Source organism: Triturus cristatus, chromosome 1_2 (genome assembly GCF_964204655.1).
Source record: "Triturus cristatus chromosome 1_2, aTriCri1.1, whole genome shotgun sequence".
Classification (NCBI taxonomy): domain Eukaryota; kingdom Metazoa; phylum Chordata; class Amphibia; order Caudata; family Salamandridae; genus Triturus; species Triturus cristatus.
Window position 1 is genome coordinate 383,585,225 of NC_140580.1, and position 14,563 is coordinate 383,599,787.

Sequence of the window (14,563 nt, forward strand, 5' to 3'; positions counted from 1 at the left end):
CCTCATCTTAGAACATCTCAATATAGAAATCACATGATACAGATTATCAGGGACATGTATAAACCTTCCTTTAAAAACTGTGCATCAGGTGCACACAGGCTAATAGTCAAATGTGCAAACAAAAAGACAAGAACTAGAGGGTCCTGACATTTGCATGATTAGGACACATCTGATCCCACCAAAAATTAAAGCAGCAGGAACAGAAGGGAACTGAAAACCAAATTAAAATAGACATTGAAAATTCGTCATGTTCAAAAAAGGTAAACATAAGATATCTCCTATTGAGATGGAAAACTTGTCTTACTATAATATTGAGTCAGTTAACCAGTCTATCACTACCCTGACAGTCAGGCTGGAAAACATTGAAGTAGGCCTAAGGAAAATTCTTGCAAACCAGTCTGGTCATACAAAAGGAAGTTATACATAACATGGGGGTCCCTGGTACATCACTGCAGTCTGGAAGTGTGAACCTGAACAATACACCTACAATGATAAATGGGCTGACTGGTGAAAGGAATACGGAAAAGGGAAATGGAACTAGGACACAACTAAAATCCCCAATAACTAAGCATGATGCGGCATTGGTCAGGGGAGAAGTAACAAAAGAAAAAAATCTATAGGAAGAACAAAAAAATGATTTGGGTGATAGTCAGGCATGTGACACAACACCAAGAGTACGGGTGATACACAAAGGCCAAAGTTACACAAATTTTAACTCTACCGCTGGCGACTACACCATATACGGTAATCCTAGCTAATGTTCCAGTTCCTTCTTCAGGGAAAAATGAAAACCTGGTTTTCTTTTAAGGAACAAAAACCATATGCTACTTAGGAAACAGAACATCATTAACTAATGTAATATAGAAATTAGGCCACCTTGAGTCACAGATCTATAATTTCATCCTTAGGTCCAATCAAGGATACATAAATGTAAGGCTGCCTGTTCCTTTAAGGGAAGGGGCAGTAACGTGACTAACTGCAGGTGACACACTTTGATCCTGTAGATCTCTTTTAGTTTTCTGTAATACCATTATAGCCAATTTAGACATGCACTGGTAAAGTGCTGCCTGTCTTCCTCACAGTATGAAAACCATATCTGTGAAATTTATTATTATACCAAATCCACCCAACTGTTATGTAACGATACATATCGTCATACGCATCCCTTCACAACACAGGGGAACTTGTAATAGTATAAAAGCAACAACATAAAACAAAACACACAAAAATAAAAAAAATGCACAAATAAAAAAAATGCACATGTCAAGCCATCAGATATACTCGCTGTATATCAAGCACAAGAAGCATAGACAAAACAATAGCATATGTGAATAAGCGGTGACACACAACACCATGTCATGTACTTTATGCACTGTAAACCTGCAGCCCAAAACCCAATATTTGGGCCTATTTAATTTGTCAGGTTTAAAATCCTTACCCTCCTTTTGATAGTAGATCACCAGGCAATGGAAATCTGCTGTCAAATATAACTTTACTGTTTCTCTTCTAACATACAGGACCAGCAAGAACAATTCATGATAGGACCAAATACACAAAAATAAATTTCCATTACTTAACTGTTACCCTCTTGTCAGTCACCTTGCAACATCAAGCCACCTTAGTTTTACCTTTCTAAAAGTAAAAATTGTTACACTGACACTCCATATTATTTTGGCACCTTCAATTTCTACTGTGAAAAATAATTCTTAATTGGCAAATCGTTCTCACTTAGGCATGTAGCCTTCAAAATTTTAGAAAAGGGCTGCATCTTATTTTCTGTCTAAGACTTAATGCAACACTTCGTTTTCTGTCAAATAAAAGCAACTAGCAGGCATTATTATTATTTTTTTTTTAGAGCGGAGACACAAATGTATCAGTTCTGCAGAGCATTTAACATGATGTTGGGACTTTCAAAGAAACCCTTTTTTTTATATTTTCTCTTTGGAATTAAGTTCTTTAATTGTATTGATGTTCTTATGGAGAAACCAGAAACCCCACCTTTAGAGGCCCGTTTAGAAAGGTCATTCTGCATTCCACAGAGACAAGGCCCTAATTTAAAAGGTCACAAATGTCAACATGACAGCCTTCTCCATTGTTTACAGGGAAACAAAAGATAGCATCCCAGCACGGCTTGAGCCAGCCTCTGCAGCTCCCAGCTTCTGCCACTCTGAATCTGTCAAAGACAGTAGGCCTTCTTAATTCCTCCTAACCTGCAATAATTCACTGTATTTTGAAAAATAATTTCTCCTTTTTAGGCGCTAAAAATTATCTCTACTCCCAGTTTATTAAACTACATTTACTGTGAATATATCACAAAACCTAATAACACACATACCAGTTTTTAGATTAAATGCTTGTTGCAATGGTACTTATTTCATCAACCTTAAATGGATCTCACTGGGCCATTAAAAAAACAAAAAACAAACCCCAAATGGGAACAATCCTGCAAATTTGTATTATACCTAAATGTATGCATTTACTAAAACCTGAGACACTTTAAAAGCTACTCTGAATGAAAGAAAATGCAGTTTAAACAGTGCTTTTACCCAAAATCGACTTTGATATTTTAGGCATTAAAAAATGAATATCCTACAATTTTCTTGCATAATATGCATTACCAGAAGGTCTATTACACAACCCATGAGTCAGCCATTGAAAATATTAACTTATACTTTAAAGAAATGAGCTTGTTTGCTCCTGCGCCAAGGGAAAATTGCACATACAAATGTCATTTTAGCGGTGCAACATAACTTAAATTAAATTTTAACGCTAGGAGGTCATAGTATAGGTATTAAGCTTTATAAATATTAAAAAAAGATTTTTGAAAGGCACTTATTTTTTAAATAATTTTTCCACAATTAATAATTTTCTTTAAAAAAAAAAATGTTCTTCTAAAAAACCCAATTATTCGTTTTTGTGATAATTCCACATATAAAAGCAAGCTGCATCCCTTGCCTATCATTTTTGGACACATTAACTCACAAGACTAAGCGCATAAGCCTAACTTGAAACGCGTCACATTTTTGCGCCACTTTCATTTAAAAGGACGGTTATGCAAAATTCCACCCGTGTTTAACTGGGAAAGTGCTGGCTGAATGAACATTCCTATCAAATATACTGCAGCTGAAAAGTTTGCCTGTGAACATCTAATACAATGCATCTAAGGAAAATGCTGTAAATTTATTTATTTATTTTCAAAAATAGATAATTTCGTTTTTGGGGCCTTATGTATATCTATTGAATGTGTTTTCTAATTTTATCCTTTAAGCATTTAACGGCAGTTTTGTATATGTGCACAATTGCTCATTCTATAAATTAAAGAGCAACATATAGCTATTTTAGCACATCACATGGTTCATTTCTGGATTTTTTCTAAGTTTCTACTTAATATTAATTAACCAACATTTTACTTAACAGACTGAAAACATCAAGAAGACCCACAAACACACATTGAGCTCATTTCAGACATAAACAGAAAGGGGTCAAACACTCAGGACACACAATACAGCGCGCTTTAGCCATTTTTCCTAAATTGCGCCGTCGCAATTTACTCACAGAACCGTTTGCAGATACTAGTTGTAAGTCATATTTACAAGAGAAAAGAAAACTTTTCTCAATAGTGTTCCAAAAACTGCAAAAACAGCCTTACAGACCTTTATTTCCAAGAATAGCGGACCCATACTTTATTAAACGTGATGGGGCCCACGCCGTGTTTAGAATAGAGCTCATAAGTTGGAGTTCCCATCGGAGGTATCAGACATGAATCCTCCAATCGGGAATCCCTGTTGCAACAAAAACCAAACCAAGTACCAAATTTGCTACGATTAGGCATCTTCGCTCACTAACCGAGCTTCAAACTTCAAGGGGCTATCTCTATCGATACACTCGCAAATGTACGAGACCCTCGGCTTTTGAAAATTGCAATCTTCAAATAAAACTAAGGACCAATACTAAGAACCAAGAACCAAAAACTAAGAACCAAAGGACCAAAGAACTAAGGACTGGGAGCGACCCACTTATACTTCAACTAAAGCAGATGGAGAAAAAGTCTCTTCATTACCTGCCTACACAAATTGCAATTCGCGTATACAAACCTATACAAACCTATCAAAGCTATACCAAACAAATAGTTGTCCAAATTCTAACTGCCAAGTTCTAACTGCCAAGTTCTAAATGACCTAACAGTCCTTTTGTTTTAAAAATACTTACGCCAAAAAGGTTCTCAGTCAGGAGTGACATCTTTTGGAGAGTCAAAGTCAGAAAGATCAGAGATATACTGAGCCGCAGAGACAAAGAATCCCCCAGAACCTCTGAGCACAGAGTACCTGCTTAGTGGATTTCTGTCCTGTTCTCCCCAGTAGATTTCTGTCCCCTGACAAGATCGCTCCTCCAGATAGCCACTTCTGATGATGCCTCCGTTGTTGGGCGCATCTGTAGTACTTGAAATTTTCATTCTCAGGGTAATATAACAAAGAACTTGGCAAAGAAGCTGAAATATGAAAATACATCTTTATTAAACTCAAATGAGTGAGACTACGTCACACAGAAGCCTTAGCAACTGAATGAGGCAGTCTGAAGAATGGTCTTAGCTCAGACCTTTTATACCATTTATTATGCCCTAGGCATGCAAGGGAGTTGTACCATTCACATTCCTAAACAAATGAAAAAGATAGAGAGGCAACAGGTGAGTAGCCTTTGGGGTTTTAGCAGGATATGGGCAAAGCATTATAATTACAGGGTTTCATAAAGGTTACAGTTGGCAAAGGTAAAAAGACCGGACAAAACCAACATTCTTCTTTAGACAAGCTGGACAAACCCATAATAAAAATGGTCACCTCCCCATCGTAAATAGACCATAAAAACAGGAACAGAAACAGATAGGAATAGGATAAGGCATGTTTGTGTGTAATAAATATTTTCAATGTCCTGTGCTCTGATCCTTAATCTTGATCAGCTAAAGGGCAGGAACTGGCTTGGCAAGGTCGGCCTCAGGCAATAGAGTCAGCTTTCGCCAGGTCATGCAGGAGTCAGCACAAACCCAAGCTAAGGTTAATGTGTCCTAAATACTTGTTCAGCCACAGTCAGGGCCTATGTAAAGGGCAACCACAAAATGGCTGCCATGCACAAAATGGAACCCTAGGGTTCAGAACACAACCTTCAAATACACAGTGAATCCATTGGTGTAACATGACGCAAACACTCGTATTTGCTGAACTTCACTGTTTACGGTTTGCTGTTACCAAAATCATAACAGAATTATGACATTTAAAACACAGGTTCAGAATTCACGGAACCACAGGCACACACCTAACAGAACCAGGACAGCACCCTCGCTTATTGTTGGCCAAATTACTGAACAACAGCCACACAGATGCCCTATGCATCGACTTTGCAAGACACCGCCTACCTGTGCTGGAGGAGGTGCATGTTCCGACCTCCGGTAGGTCCAAGATATACGCCGGTGCTGCCACTGATAGGGCTCTCTCATGGAGAGGCCCAGGTGATTGGGGCAGAGCAACTGTCTGCTTGGACTGAGGCAGGGATCGACACGCCCGGGGACTGTTTCCAGGACAAGTGCCTGCTTCCATTTGCAGAGCTAGTGGAGGGCTTTGGATTGCCTTCTGGACAGTTCCTCTTGTACAAGCAGCTGGTGAGGACTTTCGAACGATTGTGGGGTGCGGGCCGGGAGGAGCCGGTGACCCATGAGGTTCTTCACTCCGTGATTACACTGGGCACAGCCAGGGATCAAATTAAGTGGTTTTATGCACACTTCTGGAGGCATCCTTGTCCCCATTGTTAGATCTATGGGGGAAATGGGGGAGGTGTCTTAACAGAACACTCACTGATGTTGAGTGGGGTCTTGTTTTAGGATCTCACAAGGTCTCCCGTAATTCCTGCCAGAAATATTTACAGTTTAACTATGTCCACATGACATATATGTCCCTGCACTATATACAGGCTGCATTTGGAGGTGAGCCCAGGGAGTGCCCAAAGTTTCGGTAATTGGATGCAGACTTTCTCCACATGACGTGGAGCTGCACGACTGTACAACTTTTTTGGGAGGCAGTGGTGACTAGACTTAACGACACACTGGGCCACGCATATCCAATCGATAGAGGTCTGTCTCTTGGGGCTATTTCCAAGACCGCCTAAGCATGTGTGACCATTAAGAGGCTTATTCTCAAAGATGTATATATACAAATATAGACACATGTATATTTACTCATGTGCCTCTACAACTTTTTGCTATCCACTGTTTCCAAGTATAGATTAAATTAGGTGTTCAGTACCATACTTCCGCCCCCTCAAATCATAGGGTGGAACCTCATTCAACTGGATATATGTGTGTATAGTTAAATATTTGAGACTTTGCATGCGTAGGTAGAGATCTCAACTACTGTGGTTGAAAATGTTAAAGTTTATTATTCTTTAAAAAAAAAAAAAAAAAAGCTAATATTTTAATGTAAAATATATATGAAAAATAACTTTAAAAATTTATTTTTAACCTAGAACTAATCAACTAATCACATTGGATGTAACATCCCATTAACTCATCAAATACAATGCACTGTAAATAACTAAAATATTAATTTAAATTTAATTTTTATTTTTATTTACTATGTAGTACATTTGGTTTTAATTATGTATTCATTAATTTAAATGGTTTTATATTTTTTTAATAAAAGTTTAAAATGATCATTTTTCGGCAGAGCGGGGTAGGTTCTACGACCACCTTGGGCATCAAAAACGAGGCTACCACGCCATCCCAAGAGGCTCGCCACGCACCGACTGGAGCGGTACTAGTTTAATTTTTAGGCCACTCCTTTGCGAAAGTGTTAGATTCTTCCACACTTTCATAGGGCAGATTTGACTAGGTACATACACATAAATATGAGACCCTGTCATACACCCTCACAATTGTAGATAGTTTGCACCACACTGGTCCTGATGAATTGCCGCTGGATCCTCCTGACCATTAGGCGAGAAACATGTTGACCATCTGAGTTGAGCGATGTGAGTCCTTGACCCAATGTGTCCAGACTACCGCCACTCACACTGTTTTTAATAGGGTGGTTTACTGACCCAATAAACTCGTTTTTCAGACTAATCAACCCTTTTTATATACACTCACCAACATCTACACCTACCTGGCCCTCACTTGCACTCATCTTTCGGCATGGAACAAAAGATCTCCGACAAAGAGCCCCTTCTAAGGGTGCCCGTTGGGGAATGCAGCGCCGACCCGACAAGGAGCAAAACCCAGATGATGAAGCATGACACCTAGCTTGCTGGGTGTGTGAGGGTTTTAGTTCCACCCTTGTGGTTCCCCCCCCTACCACATGTACTTCTCATGCTTTGTTAGATACCATTTTTCACTTTATCTCCTTCCTGGGGTAGAGTGTGTACCTCACAGAATCACCCCTGACCAGGAGGAACAGCATACTCTGTCTTTTTTAAGTCATTTCAGGGCTTGTATGCTGGACCTCGTTAAATATAGCCCACCCCTTCCTTTCCTTGTTTAGAGGTGGTCTTCTGTGCTGCCATGGCCCCTCCTACCTTCCCTGTGTGGTCAGCTAGCTGCCCCTGACCCCCTCCCTCCTTCCCTCCATGGTCTGTGTGTGTGCCATCATAGTCTCACTGTTGTTCTCTATGGTGTGTCTTGTTTCAAGTGCCCATCCTGCCTGACCTCCATGGTCATCTTGCTGCTACTGCCCTGCCCCTCTTGCCCCCAGCCCTCTGTTTCCATGTGCAGTAGTTCCCACACAACACACATTTTAAAAACAATAAAGTTCCTAATACCTACCTTCTCTGAACAGTTAGCTTGCTGCCCCATCCACCTCCTCCCTATCCTTTGTTGTCTGAATCCACGGACTAGCCTCCACCCTCCTGCCATGCATGGTCTGATGTGCTTCCACTGCCCTCCATTTAGCATGATGTAAAAGTCTACTCCTCCTGCCCTCCATTGCCCAATTCTATGGCCCATCATTGACCTCCTGCTTAGCCTCTGTGCTTAGCTTGCTACCCCTATTCTCCTTCCCCTTGCCCTCCGATGTCTTTGTGCATGCCCCTGCTCAATCCTTTTTGCCCACCATGTTCCTTGGACCTGCTACTCCTATCTACTCTGAGTTTTCTGTTGAGCTGCCACTCACCTCCCACCTGCATAGCATTGTCAGATGACTGTAACCTGTCCCTGCCACCTCCACCCTGCCTGTCCACATGCCATGCCCCTATCCCCTTCCTCCTGTCCTCCATGGTCCATTTTACTGCCAAACCCTTCTGCCCTCCCTGGTCTGTTGTGCTGCAACTGCTCCTCCTGCCTGCCCCGCACGGTCTGTTGTGAGGCCCCTTACCCTGAACTCTCTTGTCTGTGCCCAGGTCCTGACCCTCCCTTCTATCCTCCATGGTCCTTTGTGCATGCCCCTGCACCCTCCTTTTTGCCCATCATAGCCATTGTGCTGCCACTAACCCTCCCGCATGCCATGCATGGTCTTCTGTGCTGCCATGGCCCCTCCTACCTTCCCTGTGTGGTCAGCTAGCTGCCCCTGACCCCCTCCCTCCTTCCCTCCATGGTCTGTGTGTGTGCCATCATAGTCTCACTGTTGTTCTCTATGGTGTGTCTTGTTTCAAGTGCCCATCCTGCCTGACCTCCATGGTCATCTTGCTGCTACTGCCCTGCCCCTCTTGCCCCCAGCCCTCTGTTTCCATGTGCAGTAGTTCCCACACAACACACATTTTAAAAACAATAAAGTTCCTAATACCTACCTTCTCTGAACAGTTAGCTTGCTGCCCCATCCACCTCCTCCCTATCCTTTGTTGTCTGAATCCACGGACTAGCCTCCACCCTCCTGCCATGCATGGTCTGATGTGCTTCCACTGCCCTCCATTTAGCATGATGTAAAAGTCTACTCCTCCTGCCCTCCATTGCCCAATTCTATGGCCCATCATTGACCTCCTGCTTAGCCTCTGTGCTTAGCTTGCTACCCCTATTCTCCTTCCCCTTGCCCTCCGATGTCTTTGTGCATGCCCCTGCTCAATCCTTTTTGCCCACCATGTTCCTTGGACCTGCTACTCCTATCTACTCTGAGTTTTCTGTTGAGCTGCCACTCACCTCCCACCTGCATAGCATTGTCAGATGACTGTAACCTGTCCCTGCCACCTCCACCCTGCCTGTCCACATGCCATGCCCCTATCCCCTTCCTCCTGTCCTCCATGGTCCATTTTACTGCCAAACCCTTCTGCCCTCCCTGGTCTGTTGTGCTGCAACTGCTCCTCCTGCCTGCCCCGCACGGTCTGTTGTGAGGCCCCTTACCCTGAACTCTCTTGTCTGTGCCCAGGTCCTGACCCTCCCTTCTATCCTCCATGGTCCTTTGTGCATGCCCCTGCACCCTCCTTTTTGCCCATCATAGCCATTGTGCTGCCACTAACCCTCCCGCATGCCATGCATGGTCTTCTGTGCTGCCATGGCCCCTCCTACCTTCCCTGTGTGGTCAGCTAGCTGCCCCTGACCCCCTCCCTCCTTCCCTCCATGGTCTGTGTGTGTGCCATCATAGTCTCACTGTTGCTCTCCATGGTGTGTCTTGTTTCAAGTGCCCATCCTGCCTGACCTCCATGGTCATCTTGCTGCTCCTGCCCTGCCCCCTTACCCCCAGCCCTCTGTTTCCATGTGCAGACCCCTATTCCCTCCCTCCTGGCTTGTCTGTTCCCTTGTAATGCCCCTGATCCGTCCCTCCTGCCCTTTATGGTCTGTTATGCTGCAGCTTTCTCTCCTGTCTGTCCATTATGGTCAGCTAGCTACCATTGCATCTTTCCCCTCTGTTCTCTGTTGTCCATGTGCATGGTCCTGTCCCCTCCCTATTGCTTTCTATGGATTGTTGTGCTGCACTCCTGTCCCACATGCCCTGTGTGGTGTATTGTGCTGCTGCAAACCCTGATGCCTGCCCTGTAGGGTCAGTTTGGTGCACCTCTCCATGTCCCTCCTGTCCTCTGTTATCCGAGTCCATGTCCCTACCACAATTCCTCCTGCCTACCATGATCCAATGTACCATACGTGCAAACATTTTTAACTTGGTAAGAGGGAGATTTAAAAAAAAAACTGGGGTATTGATTTTACCCTTTGAGTTACATTGAAAAGAGGAGATTGTAAACAGGAGACAGATTAAATAAAGCCCATTTGAGCTTAAAAACATTGGACGTTTCCTGGCTGAAACGTGTCTGTTGGCATGTATGGTTGTACTACCACTGCCTCTTCCTTCTGCCCACAATTGTCTATTATATTGCCACAGCCTCTCTTGCCACTCCTGTATTGTTGTTTTGCTGCCCCTGTCCCCCTTTCCACTGCCCTCCAAAATCTGTTGTGCTGCCACTGCCCTTCTTGCCTGCCCAGTGTGGTCAAATTGTTGCCTCTGCACTCTCCTACCTGCCTTCAATTTTCAGAGTCTGTGCCCCTGGCCTCTGCCTCTCAACAGTATCCCAATGAACAACTAGATTGCTGACATTCTATATTTATTACAAAAGTGTGGAACGCCTGACGTCATCTTGATGTAATCAAAACTGTAATACCTAGAGCATTTCCTTTAGAAATTACATATATGAGAGGGTCTTATTTGCATCAACATTATGGTTAGTGCTCTAAAAAACTAAAATGAGGACATATTTTCTGAGTTTTCAAATAGCGACAAAGAACTTTTAAATTATTTGTAATCTTTATTTTTTTTATCCAGTTGACCACTTGATTAAATGTTGCACCTAGGCGAGAGGATGTGGTGTTACTTCCAGAGCTGCAGACTTTGCAACTGGGGAATCAGATTGGAGTTTCTGCTTCAGCTCAACATTCTGTGATTCTGGTCAAATCACTTAATTTCCCCATGTCTACAAGCAAAATGAATTTGATCTTGCGTGATGCAACCAATGCTCATGTAAAGCACTCCAATACCTGACAAGTCTGCACTATATAAAACTGCAAATACCCAAAAAATAAGTGTTTTGCACACTTCTGTCATTGGGCTACATGTGGGCTACATCTGGTTGATATTTGGGCTACATTTGGGCTCTTTTGTCTCCGGTGGCCATCTTGGGAGATTTATTTGTTATGAAGTTTCCTAATTTCCTCATTTACTGCAGTCTCCTCAGTAGGAAATACTTTCAGTTTTTTACTTTGGTTCCATCAAGAAGACATTCAGATGTGTCACACATTTGCCATAAATTCTGAATGTTAGCACTCTAGTTGGTCATTAAATCACTGTAGTAAAGCTACTGCTCACCAGGGAAGTCTGCTGCTGGTATTCAAAGTGCATGTTTCAGTCTGCATGTCAGAATTATTTTATGAAATAGAAGAGGATTTGAGAAGTCAAAATGTGGCCTATTTTTCTTTCTGCAGCACTAATCATAATTTCTATGGCAAAATGACCCCCATCATTTTGTTCCTTTGTAAATTAAATGTTTTAAGTTTTACCACTTTATTCCAATCAAGATGACTTCAGGTGTGCCATACTTTTGTCATAAGTAAGACTGTTAGCGCTCTAGTTGTTCTTTAGAATACTCTGGGAAGCTGCAGTAGAACACAAAGGAATCAACTGACAGTCTCTGCCCTTGTTGGATGTACATGTTTTACTGAGAATTTCAGACTTCATTCTCACATGACTGAGAAAGATAATGTGAATTCACAGAAAATATGCTCTCAGTTTAGCTTATGGATCACCTTCCAAACCTCTGTGGGAAAAGCATGAGAAAATAGTTTTCTCTCAAACATGATTCATGATATCACAGCAGAAGGCTTTTTCACATGGTAAAATCACCTTAGAACACACCACAATTCCTAAAATGAGTATGGTACCATCAACAAATGATTTATAACGTAACTGAAGTCTTAAAACCTTCTATTAACTGCAATGCTTTTTAATGAGGTGCTATCATGTATATTGGTCCCAAGAATAGCAATGGTCTTACTCTTCTGTTGGTCTGTGTTTGTTTTAGCACATCTCTCCCTACACCTTCTCCCATTCCAGCCTCTTCCACGGGCACTGGCACCTCTCACATTTACTACTAAAACATAAACCTAGACATGCAGAGATCTCTGCTATGATGGTGGAGAGCTCCGCACAGAAAAGGAGAAGTGGAGGTCTCAGCTCATAGGTTTGGTAATAGCATTTCGTAGTGTGAGTAGCCCTACTGTAATACAAATGTATGTACTAAAAACCTAGTTGTATTACAGACCTGATTGCTAATTGTTGTTTATCCGCCTCATGCTGGATTTGATCTGCAAAAATCCTGAGGCCCTTCACAGAGGCTAGAGGAGTATTGCAGGTACACAGGGCCCTTGTATTTAATGTTCTGGATCTCTACATTAGTTTGAGAGTGCTCAGAATGCAAGTTGGGGGAATTACAAGAGGAGGAATGGATGGAAGTCAAGAGAAACACAAGGGAGGGGGTAATTTAAGTAAGGCTTCATCTGACCCAATTTAAATACCTGCACAGGATATACATTATGCCAGAACACCTAAGAGAGATGTGCAGATGCTATCACCAGAAAGTATTGGACACCTTGCACATGCGGAGGACTTCCTCCATATAGTCCGGGGCTGTCAGATCATTCACAGTAGGGGTTGGCGCTGATTTACATTACTTTTAGGCAACTTTCTTGCTCAAAACAAGTTTTGCACTGGAAAGTTAATAACTAAAAAAACATTTTGTGTTGGTTTGCATTACTTTTGTGATGCAAACACAGTTCAAAATGTTTCTAAATCAGCCCAATGAATATAACATGAATTTTTGTAATGTAGTATATGTGCAAAATAATTAGATAGAAACATGCTTCCAGTCAGAAAACTTTATTTCGCCAACACAATGTAGGCATAAAAAGTATACTACATATAAAAACAATTCACAACATTACAACACACATAAAAAGGTCATTACTTTAAAAATACAGATATAAATTCATGTTCATTTCCACAATAGTAAAATCATTTCATTTTGTAGGAATATAATTTCAGATGGTTATTGATCTCTTTTTTAGTGCCAATAAAAAAAGGATGCTAAAGAGAAACAGATAAAAGGATCAGGTAGTAGCTGAAGATAATAAAGTGCTACACAACACTGTTTAAAATTCATTTTTCGCATAATAGGGATAATAAAACGCTTCCTTTCATTTTAATAACATTTACAGAAAAACAAAAAATGTATATCATCTTGCAGATTGATTATCACAGGTACAAAATGGGAGTTCAGAGACAACATAAACATTGCGAGGAGTACCCAGCATTAACGGAATATAATTTAATCGAAACCTCACCAAGACATACCTATGTTGCAGATTAGTAATGAAGGTTAGGTATGTTCTATATGGGTTCGTTAGATCTATGGTCGGGCACGCCAGGTAAGATTTAACTGTTGGGAGATTAATATTTTTATTCTCCCTTCTTATCTGGCGATTCAAAAGCAGTCGAGTTTTTAGGTCAATTTTGGAAATAGTACTGCAGTTAGAAGGTTCCAAAAAGAGGTACTGAACGTCAGCCGCCTTCAATGTTATTTCAACATAAGTTAGCCAAGCAATATTACCTACTCCATCTAGTTTCAAGACATCTTTGATGATCTCTCTTGTCAAGGCTAGGGACTTCTTTCGCCATATTGAGTGCCACATTAGGATAGGGGCCATTGCAATTGTATCAGTTAAATAAGGGGCACCTAATTCCATGTGACACTTGTAGTTAGCACATGACTGTGGTAACTAAAGGATCCTTTTTAGGAAATTGTCTTCAATAATCTGCAGTTTTGTGCAGTCTTTCATACCCCAGACAGCTGCCCCATAGGTAGCGGTAGATAAAGTCTTGGCTTGGTACACTGTTTTTATTAGGTCTATTGGTTTTAAACCAGTTTTTTTGATAAACTTAGTTAGAGCCCCAATGTTTTTTGCCATCTAAGTTCCTCTATTAGTGATCATCTTTTGCCATTTTGTTTGAGAGTCAAACATAATCCCTAAATAATTAAAAGAATCGACAACCCCCATTTTTCCCTCTTCAGTAATGATTTGCGGATAATTTCGATGTTTTGAGCCTGTTACTAAAATAAATGACTTTGAGTAATTCACTTTTATGCTTAAATTACACATAAATTGTGTATAATCCTGAACTAGACGACACAATTTATTACTAGTACGAGCTAAGAGTACAGCGTCGTCTGCATATAATAAAATTGGCACTTGTGCTGAGTTAATATAAGGGATATCTGGTGTAGAGCCCAACAATGCAGATTCCACACCATTAGTATAGAGTGAAATAAGAAGGGGCAAGAACGCACCCCTGCCTCATGCCTCTTGCAATTTTAAATGGCCTTGTGCTCTCAGCATTCCTCCCATAGCGAACACAGGCTGAACCATCTGTATACAGGTCACGAATTATAATAATAATCTTCAGGTCAATACCCATCTCCTCCATGATCTGCCACAGCCTAGGCTGTGCCACACAGTCAAAGGCTGCGGACAGATCCATGAAGGTTAAATGAGGATGACCTTTTTTTGCAGCCGTGTATTTTGCCATAATTAGACTCAGGTTCAGGTACTCATCTA